This window comes from Vicia villosa, linkage group LG4 (genome assembly GCF_029867415.1).
Source record: "Vicia villosa cultivar HV-30 ecotype Madison, WI linkage group LG4, Vvil1.0, whole genome shotgun sequence".
Classification (NCBI taxonomy): domain Eukaryota; kingdom Viridiplantae; phylum Streptophyta; class Magnoliopsida; order Fabales; family Fabaceae; genus Vicia; species Vicia villosa.
In genome coordinates, this window is record NC_081183.1 from 41,688,978 (window position 1) to 41,705,803 (window position 16,826).

Below are 16,826 nucleotides of genomic sequence, written 5' to 3' on the forward strand. Positions count from 1 at the left end.
TAGAATCCTCAAGATGTCAAGACTTTCATCGATCAAAAGAAAGTAAGATGAAAAGATAAGAATGAAAACAAATTGATCTAGTCTTCATCAAGAATCCATAGAATTCTCAAGATATTAAGACTTTCATCGATCAAAAGGAAACAAGATGAAAAGAAGAATAAAATGCATAAAAGATAATCAACTCACACTATCATTAATATCATTCATCCATTTTGGTGGATTAGGTCATTTCAAACCTATCAACACCCTAGATCCAATGATATTAATGAAGTGGAGGAAGAAGGAAGCCAAAACAAGCACAAAAAAGGCAAAAAACCACATTCTGCCTGCTGGAAATCGATTTCATGCAGGGGGAAATCGATTTCCATAGTGCAGTTTTCAAAAAAAACAAGTTACGTTCAGCAGGAAATCGATTTCAGCCTTAAGGAAATCGATTTCCCCAGTGCAAATTTCAGCAAAAACAGCATTTAAAGGCATGGAACTTGACTTGAACAAATATACAAACACCTTATGATCACACATCAATTAGAGCACGAATTTTCCATCAAATCACCAACAAATAGCACCAATATAGCATCAAAGATGCATTGAACACAAACAACAAAGAATCACATTGTGATATACAAAAAGGATGAAGAAAATTACCAAATCTTGAACAAAACTTAGATCTACTTCAAGAATCACCAACACAAATCTTGATCTCTCAACAATTGAAGAAAAAAGAGTGAAATAGATGGTGGTTTAGCTCAAAGTTTGTGAGGTTCAAGGTGTGACTCACAAACTTTATGAAAGAACAAAGAGCTTTGGTGAATTTGGTAGGGATGAGGAGAGAAATTGCAAGGGGTTTTTTGGCTCTCAAAGCTTGAGAAATGAGAGAGTAGTGGGCTCTATTTATAGGATGAGAGCAAGAGTAGTGGTAGTTTGGTCTTTTTGCATTTGGTAATTAGCTTGTGTTTAATTGGTGATTAAAGTGGCTATTAAATGGTAAAAAGTGGTAAAATGGGGTTTAAGTGGGTTTAATGAAGGGATTAATTTTGATGAGGTGGAAAATTGGTAAAATGATCAAATAAAAAGGTGCCAAAATGATGTCAAGCTTCCTTCCTTATACTTTTTGAATTTCGCCTTAAGGAAATCGATTTCCCCAGGAGTGAAATCGATTTCACTCTGTTCCAGAAGAGAATTTGGCGCAAAATACACTAGGGAAATCGATTTACCCAGGAGGTAAATCGATTTCATGCTGTCCAGAATGTGATTTTGTTGAAGATTGCTGCAGGGAAATCGATTTACCCAGTAGGGAAATCGATTTCATCAGTCAAAAATGTGAAAAATGCCTTGTTTATTGCATGTCTTGGCTTGGTACCTACAAAACAAAAGCCTACAAAGAAATAAAGCAATGTTTTTGGTATTTGGGTTAGTATAATATGCATACAAGATAAACAATCATTGGTACTTGATGGTCCCTCTTATTGATGAGGTGAGTGCAACACCATAAACAAAACTTCCAAGTGAAGCTCTTGATTAGTGATTGGGATATGAATGATATAGGATCTTAGGGTCAAAAATTGGGGTATGACAACTGGGTTTTGGCAATATTTCCTGGATTACGGATTTATTACCTCCCTTCTTTCTCGTGCTCGCCAGTTTTGATAGGACGTCTTCCCGAGAGTTGTGTTCCCTTGGGATGTGTTTTACTTTGGCGCTCCTGAATCGGGCCAATCTTTCCTTTACGAGGGCCAAGTATTCGGCGAGGGCTTCGCTTTTGATATGATATTCACCTGAGATGTGGGATGCGACCAGTTGAGAGTCGGTGAACACCTCAATGTCTTCGGCTTCTAAGTCGTTTGCGAGGCGTAGCCCGGCAAGCAGGGCCTCATATTCGGCTTGGTTGTTGGACGTTGGGAATGATAGTGAGAGGGATACCTCTATGAGGGTTCCTTCTCCATTTTCAAGAATGATCCCTGCTCCGCTGCCAGTTGGGCTTGAAGCACCGTCCACGTATAAGGTCCATTTTCGGGCGTTGTTATTTGTTGTTTCGGGGAAGGCCATTTCGGCCACGAAATCTGCCAAGATCTGTGCTTTAAGGGCTTTTCTTCCTTCGTATTTGATGTCGAACTCCGCAAGTTCCAACTACCAACGGGGCATCCTTCCGGCTATATCGGGGCGTGCAAGCAATTGTTTTTCGGGTTGCTCGGTTCGCACGACTATGGTATGTGCTAAGAAATAGTGTCTGAGTCTTCGGGCCGCGGTTATTGTTGGAAGTATTTGTGGGTAAATATTTTCGGTAATATATCGTATCCACAGGGATTGGTTAATATTGTAACGCCCCGATTTTCGATATTTATTTTATTACGTAGTTGTTTGGTGTGTTTGGTGCTTAAACTGATATTTTAATTATTATTATATTAGTTTAGTAATTATTTATAAGTAGTAAAATGATTAATTAGTTATTTGGGTCAAGTAGTGGTTAGTAATTGGGAGGGTGTGTAGTAAGCCCAGTAGCAAATTAAGGAGAAGTGAGAGATTAATAAAAATAAAGAAAATTAGAGGGAATAGTTTCTTTTGGCAAAAATTGTGAAGAACGTAGAAACAGAGAAAGAGGCTAGGGCAAGAGAGAAAGGAGACTTCCACCATTGTTGAAGGATCAAAGCTCAATCCTAAGGTAAGGGGGGAGAATGGGTTCTTTAAATGGTGATAACAACATGAGAGGGTAGTGAGGGTTCCTTCCCCCTTTAGGTTTCATAATTTATATGTCTGATTCCTTCTTTGATGTGTGAATTGATTTTATTTGTATGATGTTCTTCATGACTAATGAGTATTATATGATTGTGGACGAAATTCTGTTTTGGATTGATGAATTATGATGTGGTGTTGGGTGTTGGTTGAGTTGTTGTTGTGTTCATAAGAGGAACTGAATCTGAATGTGAAACTGTCCAATTTGATGAGTAGGAATTGAGTTGTCATCATGTTAAAACTGATGTAGTATAATAGGTTAGTGAATCTAGATGAAGGGAGTGAGTTAATAGGTGAAAATATGATGTTTTGGACCTGAAATCGCAGACTGGAAGTGATGAAAGCGAGTGAGAACGAACTGGTGCGAGTGTAGACTTTGACAGACAGTTTTCCTGTCAGTTTGCGTATGATACGCGTATGGGTTGGGGCCATACGCGTATGAGGGACACACCCAGGGGGCTATACGCGTATGATACGCAGCCCTGTCCCAGCATAGCACAACTTCTGGTGAAACGCGTATGGTACGCGTATGGAAGGGAGGCCATACGCGTATGGAAGAGTGATACGCGTATGGGAGAATTTTTAGTGCAAAACTGGTCCTGGTGGTACGCGTATGGGACGCGTATGGGGAAGGGGCATACGCGTATGGGATAGCTATACGCGTATGGCTACGCTAGTGTGCATAATTTTCCATTTTTGTGATTTTCTTCTAATTCTCGAGTGAGATGAATACCTCTATGAGTTCATTGAATGGTAGGGCTTAGGTAAACGTAGAGAGACTGTAAAAGTTATGCTTCGGACCTAGAATAATGTGATAAGTTTGTGTTGATTGTTGTGAATGTAACTTCAAGAAAATGAAATTATAGTTGCATGTTGTTGAGTTGGTTGATAGCCTAAATGGCAATGAGTTGAAGGCTGAAGCCTTGTGTTGTTGGATTGTGTTGATTGGATGTCCATATTGAATACATATGTCGTTGAGGGCTTATGCTCTGTTTGTTGGCCTGTATTGGCGTTGTTGAAGGCTTATGCCTTGTTATTGCCTCTAAAATAATGGCAATTGTTGAGGGCTTATGCTCTGTTGGTACCACATGCATGTAGAGTTGATAGTTGCATTTTCATTCATCTGATTGACTGTAAATGTTGTGTAATGATGTTGTGGTGTAATTGATGGAGTGAGAATCTGTTTATGATTGTGTTTGTGCGTGGTGTAGATACTACTCCCTAACCATGTGATCTTTCACCGTATATTTATTGAATGTAATTCTCACCCCTTTTCTGTTGTTGTGTCTGTGCTTCTTCGAGAGTACAGATAACCAGGTACCAGAGTAGTGCTTGGATTTCTCGAGTGTTACCTGATCAAGTCTTAGGAGTCGCTCAGATACGTAACACGGGGATGTTGGGATACGCTGTGTTTTGTTTTCCTTTCAGTTAAATGTTAAATTGTTACGTATCTTGATTTTGACATTATTGTTGGACCACCTGTTTAGTGGATATGATTTATTTGTTGAGGCCGTGGTGCCATGGAAATTAATAAGCTGTTTTAAATTCTGCTGCAGTATTGAATATTCTATTTTAACGAGGAACAGTAAAATAAAGTGATGTTTTAGTGAATTGTTTAGAAGACGTGACATCCTACTCGCATTACTCTGATTATTTATGTATTTATAATTCCTTATTTTCGATATGGGAAAGTGGGGTGTTACAATTGGTATCAGAGCAGGTCGGTCCGTCCGACCAAGTAGTTGAGTCGCTAACAAATCGAGTATGGTTAAAACTCGTCATCTAACTATGTTTCTGTTGCAGTGTTTAGTTGAAATGGCTGGGAGAAACGATGCTGCGATTGCTGCTGCTTTGGAGGCTATGGCTCAAGCTCTGGAACATTAACCTAATGCTGGTGAGAATGCTGGGTCTCGCAGTTTGGCTACTTTCCAGAGGGAGAACCCGCCAGTCTTCAAAGGCAAGCATGACCCTGATGGAGCCTTAGAGTGGTTGAAAGAGATCGAGAGGATCTTTCGTGTAACGGATTGTACTCAGGCACAGAAAGTTCGCTATGGGACGCATATACTAGCAGTCAAAGCTGACGACTGGTGGCTAGCAACACGACAGAGACTAGAAGCTGCAGGTGAAGAGATCACTTGGGATGTGTTCCGAAGGGAATTTCTGAGAAAGTATTATCCGGAGAGCGTCCGTGGTAAGAAGGAAATTGAGTTCCATGAATTGAAACAAGGGAACATGTCAGTGACTGACTATGCTGCTAAGTTCACCGAATTGGCCAAATTTTATCCGTACTATGATGGAGAGGGCGCAGAGTTTTCAAAATGCGTTAAGTTTGAAAATGGGCTACGCTCTGAGATCAAGAAGGCTATAGGGTATCAGCAGATCCGCGTTTTCCCTAACTTGGTAGACAGCTGCAGAATCTTTGAAGAAGATAATGCTGCTCACTATAAGATTGTCAGTGATAGAAGAGGCAGGCAGAATCAGCAACGTGGCAAGCCTTATGACACTCCAGCTGGCAAGGGCAAACAAAGAGCTGCTCAGGGCCAGAGAACAAGTGGGGGAGGTGCTCCTGCTCCGATTGTGTGTTTTAAGTGTGGGAAGGCTGGTCATAAGAGTACTTACTGCACTGATGACGTTAAAAAGTGTTTTCGTTGTGGCAAGACTGGTCATATGATGTCTGAATGTAGACATAAAGAAGTAGTGTGTTTTAATTGCGGCGAAGAAGGACACATTGGAAGTCAATGTCAGAAACCAAAGAAGGCACAAGCTGGTGGTAAGGTGTTCGCATTGGCTGGTACTCAGACAAACACGGAGGACAGACTCATTAGAGGTACTTGCTTCATCAATAGTATGCCTTTAATTACTATTATTGATACTGGTGCTACTCATTGTTTTATCGCTGCTGAATGTGTTGAAAGATTGGGTCTTATGCTATCTTCGATGAATGGAGAGATGGTAGTTGAGGTTCCCGCTAAAGGATTTGTGACTACATCTCTTGTTTGTTTGAAGTGTCCGCTGTCGATCTTCGGCAGGGACTTTGCTGTTGATTTAGTATGTTTACCGTTAGCCGGGCTAGACGTAATTTTGGGAATGAACTGGTTAGAATATAACTATGCTCATATCAATTGTTATAACAAGACTGTGAGATTTTCAACTGCCGAAGAAGAAGAAGCTGGCTTAGTGTCGTCTAAGCAGGTACGACAATTGCTGAAGGAAGAAGTAGAGATGTTCTCGTTGATGGCAACATTGTCAATTGAGAATCAGAACATCATCGATGAGTTACCGGTGGTAAGAGAATTCCCTGAAGTTTTTCCCGATGAGATTCCTGATGTGCCGCCAGAAAGAGGGATTGAGTTTACGATTGATCTTGTACCTGGTACCAGACCTATTTCTATGGCACCGTACAGGATGTCTGCATCTGAGTTGACAGAATTAAAGAAGCAATTAGAAGACTTACTGGAGAAGAAGTTTATCAGACCAAGTGTATCGCCGTGGGGAGCTCCGGTGCTGTTAGTGAAGAAAAAGGATGGAAGCATGAGACTTTGCGTAGATTACAGACAGCTGAATAAAGTAACCATTAAGAACAAATACCCGCTACCAAGAATAGATGATTTGATGGACCAATTCGTTCAAAAGATTGTCGAAGATGGTCTAAGTGACCATTTTCGGAGTTAGATTTTATTACAATATCATCAATATAAACTTGCATAAATTTGTCAATAAAATCATGAAACATGGAATTCATGGCTCGTTGGTATGTAGCGCCAGCATTTTTTAAACCAAAAGGCATTACTACCCATTCATATGTTCCCAAAGCACCTGGGCATCGAAACGCCGTCTTGGGTACATCTTCGTCAGCTATAAAAATTTGGTTATAACCTGAATATCCATCCAATAAACTGAGATATTCAAATCCGGCTGCAGAGTCGACTAACATTTCAGCAACTGGCATGGGATATTCATCTTTAGGAGTAGCCTTATTTAAATCTCTGAAATCTATGCATACACGAAGGCTACCATTTTTCTTTATGACAGGCACTATATTAGCTAACCATTCGACATACCTCGCAGTTCGAATAAACTTGCTTTTCAGCAATCTTTCAATTTCTATTTTGATTTTTTCCATAACCTCTGGCGCAAATCTTCTAGGAAGTTGCTTGATAGGTTTCTTCCCTGGGTTTAGTGGTAGTCGATGTTCCACCACATGTCGACTTAAACCAGGCATTTCATTGTAATCCCATGCAAAACAATCTTTGTATTCTTTCAAAAGTCAAATCAACTTGGTCTTTAGGTCACTTGTAAGCCTTGTGCTTACATAAGTAGGCCTTTTAATGACTCCATCACCTAAGTCAATTTCCTCAAGAGGATCTTGAGCTTGCATCCTTTTTACCGATCCTGATGGATCCATTTCGAAACCTAAAGGTTCGTCATCGTATATCCCGTCAAGTCGTTCGACTTGAGGATCGACTTCTTGATCGTTTTCATTTTTTACTATCATGGCCTCAATCGTCATATTTTTCTCTAGTTCAGCTTCTAAAGCCGCTTTTTCTTTGTTTTCGGCCAAATAGGCCGTTATTCGAGCCAGGTATTCTGACTCAGTGGTCATCGTCTTTGATTGTTGTCCTCTGCTCTGGAGGACTTTCATGGTTCAATGGTTCATTAGGATCTTCTTTATTCCAAATGAAACCATAATTTGGGTCTAAGTTCAGATACTTAGACACTTTCATCAGAAGGATATACATCTTCTGCTTTGTAGCAAGGAGCTACATTTGCCAAATGCTGATCGAAGTGTCTGCGACCACTTTCAGTTTTGTAATAACTTTGGTCAGCTTCAATATTCTCCACTATACCATCTGACCTCCAAATGGCCACACGCTGATGTAAGGTGGAAGGAACTGCCCCAATACTATGGATCCATTCTCGACCCAACAGCAGTTTAAAATTTGCCTGCGATGCAATCACCATGAAGACGGTTGACCTGACAGACGAACCAACAGCTAGTTTTACTTGAATTACTCCAAGTATTCCACTTGTCTTGCCCTCATAATTAGACAGTACCATATTATGGGGTCTTAAGTCTTTATTCGACTTTCCCACTTTCTGAAGTGAAGAATAAGGCATTAAGTTTACAGCAGCCCCACCATCGACAAACACTTTGTTTATTGGAACACCATCCACTTTCGCCCTTATGAATAAAGGTTTCAAATGATACATCATTCCTCGACCTGGCCTCTCAAACACAGCCTTTTGCTCTTCTACCACTCCTTTTCCCATCACATAGTAACAAACAGGTGTTTCTTCCACATTCTCGTCAGGAAGAAAATCATCTTCATTCTCAGATACCTAAAAGATTCTGTCGAACTCAGCCGGGAGTACAGAAACAATCCCACAATCGATTACCAATTCATCTGACTCTATGTCACAGTTATCATCGACTTCTTCGTCTGACAATGGAGAATACTCAGGCTCTTTTTCTGTATTGGGGATCGGAGCATCGTCGTCGACCAATTCTTTGATCAATTTCTTTCCTAGGATCATCCCAGCAGCTAATCTTTCATTTGCTATTTTAGCCTGCTCCTCAGTCAACTTCCTATGAAAGGGTTTTGACTGATAGTGAGAAAATCCTGCCTGCACCATTTTTGAACCCTCTTGTCCATTCTTGTGGCTTCTTTGGTAACGCCTCCATTGCGTTCGAGTCATGGGGTTCTTTCCTTTGTAGTTTGGAGATATGTAATCTTTTCTTTTAGATCCACTATCAGTCCAAGAACCTTCGGCATTGGTTCCATCGCCTTGAATCTGCCATTCTGGATGTTTACCTCTGAAGTTAATGGGTTTCACCCATTTGTCTTCAGGGACATCCGTCTTGGGACGGAAAGTCCTTGGTTTTTCAAACATCTTCCTGTATTCTCCAGCCTTTCGGCCACTATTTTCTCCTGTATACATGAATTAACGATTCTTGCCTCGACGAGGGTCGAACCTCACTTTGTTTGCAGCATCGACATTGAAAACAGCATCACACCTTGGGTTAAATCCAACTTGAGAGTTGTTATTGTGGCATCTCTCAAGGAATTTCAAAAGACTCTCTTTTGGTTCAGGATAAACCATGTTCAAAACTTTGCCATCAGTAGCGCCGTCTTGCTTTCTAACGAAACCATCAGTAGTCTCGACCATCATCACATCAGCAAGCTCAGTATAATGAGCCTCTTCGACTTGCAAAGGATCAGTATCAACTTGCATTGATGACTTTGGCTTTTCTCCAAACTGTAACCTTCCTTCTTTCAAAGCTTTTTGCACTAAATCCCTGAAAAGGACACATTGAGAAGTTTTATGACCCAAGAAATTATGAAATTTACAAAATCCTCTTTTTTTCTTTTGTTCAAGAGGAGGATTTTTAAGTCCCGGGGGTACTATGATTTGCCCATCAGAAACCAACAAATCAAATATTTCGTCACATTTTGTTATATCAAATGAATACGTTTTACTAGAAAATTTTTCATTCTTACTTTCAACCAGATTTTTATCTTTTGAAGGTTTAAGCAATTTACAGATATATGGTGGCCCTGGCTTTAATTCAGCCACGTTGACCTCTCCCTCTTCGTATTCACTGTCGCTATTAGAGTCGAACTCACTTGTAGTAACATAAGCTATTTTTTCTTTCTTATAATATTTACTAGCTCTGGCTTTTTCAGCTTTTAGCCTTTCGACCTGGCGTACTCTATCTGCCAGTTGTGCCATGTCTCTCAAATGTTGGGTGTCTAATTTCTTCCTTATAGAATAATCTAACCCGCCTGCAGCCATTTCGACTAACTCATGTTCAGGAATTTGTGTAAAACATCTAGCTTTCAGTAACCTAAAACGGTTTAGATAGTCATCGACTGGTTCTGTACCCTTTCGCCTAACTTCAGCCAATTCTTTCAAGCTAATTTTCGACTGTCCCATATAAAATTGTTCATGAAACAATCGTTCTAATTGGTTCCATGAGAACAAAGATTGGGGAGATAAGGTCGTGAACCAAGTAAATGCATTTTTCGTTAAAGAACTTGGAAAATACTTCATCTTTAGATTTTCATTGTTTGCTATTTCTCCAGCCTCTGTCTGGAACCTAGCAATATGTTCGACCGTCGACTCGCCAGTCTCACCAGCAAATTTGGTGAATTTTGGGACTTTCCACCCCCTAGGCAATTCTGTCTGCCTTACATATTTTGACAGCGGGGAAACGAAATTTGGTCTATGCAAACCTACATTTATTCCATTCTGAACTAAAATTTGTTCAACTACATTAGAGATATTATTGTGTCCAATATTGACATCTTGCTGGATGTTCCTAAGAACTTGGTCAGCATCTTGATGCCTTTGTACTATTCTAGGGATCTCTGGCTCAATTTGATCTCCTTGTCCTATACGTTCGACCCCTCTCACATTCGACCCTTGAGTAGTCGAAAGGTTTGGTTGTGGGGGCGCTCCAAAGAAATCTGCAATTCTAGCCATTTGTCCCGCCAATATTTCATAACTTTGATTTGTGTTATTAATCATGGGAGTAAAAACAGTTCCCATTTGTTGAGTAAGGGCATTCACCATTTCTTGATTACTTTCGTCCATTTGTTGTCGAATTGACAACATTGACGTAGTACTTAAAGATGGCAAAACCTGGTGATTATATCCTATGCCTATAAATCGACCCCCTGGATTTGATGTGCTTGTAGCCATCATGCTGTCAGAATATAATGAAGGATTTGTATGCAAACCTTGCATCATAGACGTGGGCATTCCAAACTGAGGGTTAAAACCTGGTGGAGGCATCATTCCATGAAACGGAGGTCGTAATGGATTCAACGGTGACCGTACATTCGTTGGTGATGATACCATTATTGCTGCCGTCGATCCACCAGTATTTGTTGTTCCAACTGAGGACGAATCTGCGGCATTTTGTGGTGTTCCTCCGTTCAGAACACCTCCTTGATTTCCAGAAAGATCAGAATTATTTGTATTAACTTCAGCCATGTTAGTTAATTTCCGACCACTTCTTAATATCATTCATAACTAAAGAAAAATAAAGAACAATCGACGGGTCCCACTGGGCGTGCCAATTTGTTTACCCGGAAAACTGGTAAACAAGCGCTAGTTTCCTTTTTAAAGGTTACTTTGCAGAGTCAACTAGAATACTCCAGGACTGATTGCTTTATTTTGTTATGTTATGTGTATCTGATTTGTATTAAATGTAAATAGTGACTTTAACGTAAAAGTAAGCACTGAAATTAAAGGCTTTAAAGTAAATCAAAGCAATAAAAAAGAAGGCAGTAAATGTGCACTGAAAGATAAAATGTAATGTAAAATGATTGCATTTAATTAAACTGGTACGCATACATACATTCCAAAGTTGCACTCGTTACTCATTGCGCAGAGATTTGAGTTTACTCGTGTTTATGTAGAAAATGCGGACCCTTAACTATTCCTATGAAACTTGCTTAAATAGAAAAATAAAATAACTATTACTAACGGTCGACTGGATATCAGTCAACACGTGTCTTTGACATGCAAGATCTTCAATTGTGAGACTTCCACGCGTCCTGTGAGAACTGCCAGAAAAACTGCCTGGAACTGCCTCTTAACTTCTACTGCCTCTCGACCTCCACTTCGATTTCTGCAGCCAAAAACCCTTAAGTCTTCGCATCCTTTTGGTCTGGTCGAACGCTAAAACCTCAGACGATCTTCCTAGTCGAACAGCTTCGACTACTAAACGTTATTTGGTCGAAACGCTTCGACCCAACTGGTAGTGTAGATATTAATTTGTGGCCCAATTACCAATTTAGGGCCCTTTTTTACCAAATTGAGGCCCAATTGCCAATTTTGGGCCTTAGTTGCCCATTTATTTAGTAAGTCGAAATCCTAGGGTAACAGTGATACTGCAGATTCGTGATATTTCGCTCTGAGGAGTTGGAAGTTTCAAAAAAACAGAATGAGGGGGAAGTGAGCAGTTTCAAATTAAAATCTATTTTTTTCACACTACCGCGGCGCGCAAGGTTACTCCTGCGACGCGCAAATGTCTCTGTTTGGCGTCGCGGCGCCCACTTAAGGTCCGCGGCGCGGTCTTAAAAAAATTTTGACTATTTTTCTGCTTGTGCTTCCCCACTTCAATATTTTATAACCTTCCTTGCGCTTATTGCACTGATTTGATGATAAACATATAGAACTAACAGAAAAATTAAAAGGACTTACTTAAAATGAAAGGAACTTACTCTGTTGGGTTGCCTCCCAACAAGCGCTTCGTTTAACGTCGCATGGCTCGGCGGTCGAACTCCTTTGACTAGGTGTTCAAAAGTGAGATTGTGCACACTTCTCTATCAAACACTCCCCCAAGGTAGTTCTTTAACCGTTCTCTGTTAACGGTCCAACTGTCTTTAGTCTTACTATCCTCGATAGTAATGGCACCGTATGGTTTAACTTCCTTGATTATGAACGGTCCTGACCACTTAGACTTAAATTTCCCTGGGAAGAGCCTGAGCCTAGAATTGAATAGTAACACAAGGTCGCCCACCTTGAACTCTTTCTTTTTGATTCTCTTATCATGGTACCTTTTCATATTTTCCTGATACATTTTATTAGATTCATATGCTAGGTACCTGAATTCCTCAAGCTCATGGAGTTGATTTTTCCTCTTCTTATACGCCAAACTATCATCTCTATTGAAGAAACGTAAGGCCCATAGTGCTTTGTGCTCCACCTCCACCGGTAAGTGACATGCCTTACCATAAACCATTTGAAAAGGCGACGCACCAGTCGGTGCTTTGTATGCTGTCCTATATGCCCACAGGGCATCATCAATCCTTACCGACCAGTCTTTACGGGATTCTGACACAGTCTTCTCGAGAATATTCTTGATTGCTCTATTTGAAATTTCTGCTTGCCCGTTGGTTTGGGGATGATAAGGTCATGCTATCTTGTGGTTGATATGATACTTGTCCAGCACTTTTGCCACCTGTTCATTAACAAAGTGAGATCCACCATCGCTTATGATCACTCTAGGCATGCCAAAACGTGTGAATATGTTACGGTTTAAAAATTTTAGCACTGTTTTGGCATCCGCTTTTGGTGTAGCGATGGCTTCTACCCACTTGGAAACATAATCCACTGCAACTAGAATATATTCATTAGTAAAAGAAGGAAGAAATGGCCCCATAAAATCGATGCCCCAACAGTCAAAAACCTCTACTTCAATAATGGTTTGATGTGGCATCTCATCTCGCTTACTTATCCCACCAACTCTTTGACATTTGTCACAATTCTTTGCATGGTGATGGGCGTCTTTGAAAATAGTTGGCCAGAAAAATCCGGATTGGAGGACTTTTGTTGCCGTCCTCCATCCATTAAAATGTCCACCACTCGGTGAATTATGACAATGCCACAAGATTTGTTGGGCTTCTTCTTCAGTAACACATCTTCTTAGAATTCCATCCTTACCTATCTTGAACAAGTATGGGTCGTCCCACACAGAGTATTTTGCATCGGCTAACAACTTTTTCTTCTTGTTCCAGTCAAAATCCTCCGGTATCATACCGGTTGCTTTATGATTAGCCAAATCGGCGAACCATGGTCTTGTTTGTATTTCAAATAGTTGTTCATCCGGAAATGTCTCATTTATTTCAGCTTCTTGGTTGGTGACATTTACATTGACCAAACGGGATAAATGATCGGCTACCACATTTTCTGAACCTTTTTTGTCCCGGATTTCTATGTCAAACTCTTGTAAAAGAAGGACCCAACGAATGAGTCTTTGCTTCGAATCCGGTTTGGTGAGCAGATACTTAATGGCCGCATGGTCTGTGTAAATCACCACCTTTGACCCAATGAGATAGGATCTAAATTTTTCAAGGGCATACACTATAGCGAAAAACTCTTTTTCTGTGGTAGCATAATTGACTTGAGCATCGTTTAGCACCTTGCTTGCATAGTGTATGACATGAAAATTTTTTCCTTTCCTCTGGCCTAGTACCCCACCTATGGCATAGTCGCTAGCATCACACATGAGTTCAAAATGGTTTTTCCAATCGGGTGCTACAATCACAGGTGCGGTGGCTAGCCGTTCTTTTAGGTCATTGAAAGCTTGAACACAAGAGTCATCAAAATTAAAATGCGTACCTTGGTTGAGTAAATTACTCAAGGGCTTGGCGATCTTTGAAAAATCTTTAACAAACCTTCTGTAGAATCCTGCATGACCTAAGAAACTTCGTACTCCTTTGACATTTATTGGAGGTGGAAGCTTTGAAATTACCTCCACCTTGGCCTGGTCTACTTCAAGTCCTCTGGACGATACTTTGTGTCCGAGTACAATTCCTTCCGTTACCATAAAATGGCACTTCTCCCAATTTAGGATCAAATTGGTCTCAATACACCTTTCAAGTGCCACATCCAGATTGTTCAAGCATGTATCAAAAGTCTTTCCGAATACTGAAAAGTCATCCATGAATACTTCAATACTCTTTTCAATAAGGTCAGAGAATATGGCTTGCATACACCGTTGAAAAGTTGCTGGGGCATTGCATAATCCAAATGGCATCCTCCTATATGCGAAAATTCCAAATGGACATGTAAATGTTGTTTTCTCATGATCCTCTGGGTTGACCACGATTTGATTGTATCCGGAGTATCCATCCAGAAAGCAATAGTAATTCTGCCCCGATAACCTCTCAAGCATTTGATCCATGAATGGTAGTGGAAAATGGTCTTTTCTCGTAGCTTTGTTGAGTCTCCGATAATCTATGCACATTCGCCACCCGGTCACAGTTCTAGTTGGTATGAGTTCATTTTTCTCATTACGGATTACCGTCATGCCTCCCTTCTTCGGAACAACTTGTACCGGGCTTACCCATGCACTATCAGAAATTGGGTAGATCATTCCTGCTTCTAGGAGTTTGATCACCTCTTTTCTTACTACCTCTTTCATTGTTGGATTTAGTCTTCTTTGCGGTTGAGCCACCGGTTTGAATTCTTCCTCTAACATGATCTTGTGCATGCAATATGCGGGGCTGATACCTTTCAAATCTGCTAATACCCATCTGATTGCCGCTTTATTCTTTTGAAGGATTTGGATGAGTCTTGCCTCTTCTGTAGTATTTAACTTTGAGCTAATAACGACCGGTTTACTTCCCTCTTCATCTAAAAAGACATACTTCAAATGAGTTGGGAGTAATTTTAATTCCATCTTCGACTCTTTCACTTCTTTTTTCAGCCCCAAATCTTCCACTTTGTCTTCCTTGTTGGATGTGTTGCCACCTTTCTCTAATTCTTTTAGGAACAACTCAATTTCTTTTTCTTCTTCTTGAGTAAGTACAATAAACGAATCAACAAGAGATCTCTCTAAAGGGTTAGAAAGATGAATTTGGCTTGCCACTTCTTCTACGATCTCTTCAGTTACATCCATGCGAAAGCAATCATTCTTGTCTTTGGGTTGTTTCATGGCATCAAAAAGATTAAAACATACCTCTTCATCTTGGACTCTTAGCTTTCATTATACCATCATCGATATCGATCATCATCCGGGCTGTTTTCATGAATGGCCTTCCAAGAATGATAGGTGAATCTTTGTCTTCTTCCATATCAATCACCACAAAATCCACCAGAAACAGAAATTTGTCAACTTTCACTAACATGTCTTGTGCAATTCCATACGGAAGAATGGTAGATTTATCTGCTAGTTGCAAAGTCATTCTTGTTGACTTCATTTCAATATTTCCCAGCCGCTTCACTATTGATAAAGGGATTAAATTGATGCTTGATCCTAGATCAATCAATCCATTCCCAATATTTTGATTCCCAATTGTAACCGGCAATGTGACTCTTCCGGGATCTCTCGCCTTTTGGGGGAGGCGTGATATGATAGCACTACATTGTGCATCAAGTATAATAACCTTTTCTTCTTCCGGTCTTTTCTTCTTTGTCAAGATATCTTTCATAAATTTCACATATTTTGGCATTTGAGCAATAGCTTCAGAGAATGGAATATTAATTTGTAGTTGCTTAAAAATTTCCATAAACCTGGCATATTGTCTAGCGTTGTCTTTCTTTGATGGAGCATGGGGATGTGGCAAATGTTGACTTGGAATCGTGTTGTTGCCATCTTATCTTTAGCACTCCTTCTTTTTAATTTCTCCTTCTTGACTTCTTTATTCACATCTTCTTCTTCAGCCCCATTGTTAATAATTTCATATTCTTCGTCTTCTCCATCATGTTTTTCATCTTCCTTTTCTTTATCATCCTCAACCTCATTCGTTTCCGTTTCATCCTTACCACCTTTCTGTCCAGTCCTTGTCACCACCGCTTTGCAATGCTCCTTTGGGTTCTCTTGAGTGTTGGCCGAGAAAGTTGCATTTGATTGATTAGTTGCAATCTGCTTAGCAAGTTGACCCACTTGAGTTTCCAAATTCTTTATAGCTGCCTCTTGATTCTTTTGATTTGTCATTGACATTTGCATGAATTGTGTCATAGTTTCTTCTAACTTTGACTGTCCTCCTTGTTGTGGTGGTGGTTGAGTGTAAGGTTGGAAGGCTTGTTGTTGATACCCTTGATTTGGTGGCCTTTGTTGGTACCCTTGGTTGTTATTCCTTGGTGGATAACCTTGTTGGTATGGATGATTTTGGTATTGATTCTGCCTTTGTCCTTGGTTGTTGTTCATGTAATTCACTTCTTCTTCTAGAACTGGTGGACAGAATCCTGTTTGATGATCTCCCTTGCACAATTCGCACTTAGCAACTTGATAAGAATTAGATACCCCGTTCAGCTCCTTGATTTGTTGTGGTAATTTAGACATTTGTTGTGTCAAAAGTTCCACTTGTGATGTTAGAAGCTTATTTTGGGCCAGCAGGGCATCACTGTTGTTCAATTCTAATAATTCGGGTTTCTTGTCTCTGACAGTTCAATCGTGGTTTCCATGACGATCATTCAGAGCCATTCGCTCAATTATTTGAGTAGCTTTAGCAGGTGTCTTGGACATAAGTGAGCCACCAGCTGTGGCATCCAAGAGTGTTTTGTTGGTCGGGGTGAGACCATTACGGAACATGTGGATTTGGTCAACCTCTGTGAAACCGTGTCCTTTGCACTTTCTC

General features: G+C 40.3%; 1 pseudogene; it reads left to right on the top strand.

Annotated features, from left to right (window-relative positions):
• Positions 1-2: 2 nt before the first annotated feature.
• LOC131594742 (uncharacterized) lies at positions 3-15,007 on the top strand (annotated as a pseudogene).
• Positions 15,008-16,826: the final 1,819 nt, after the last annotated feature.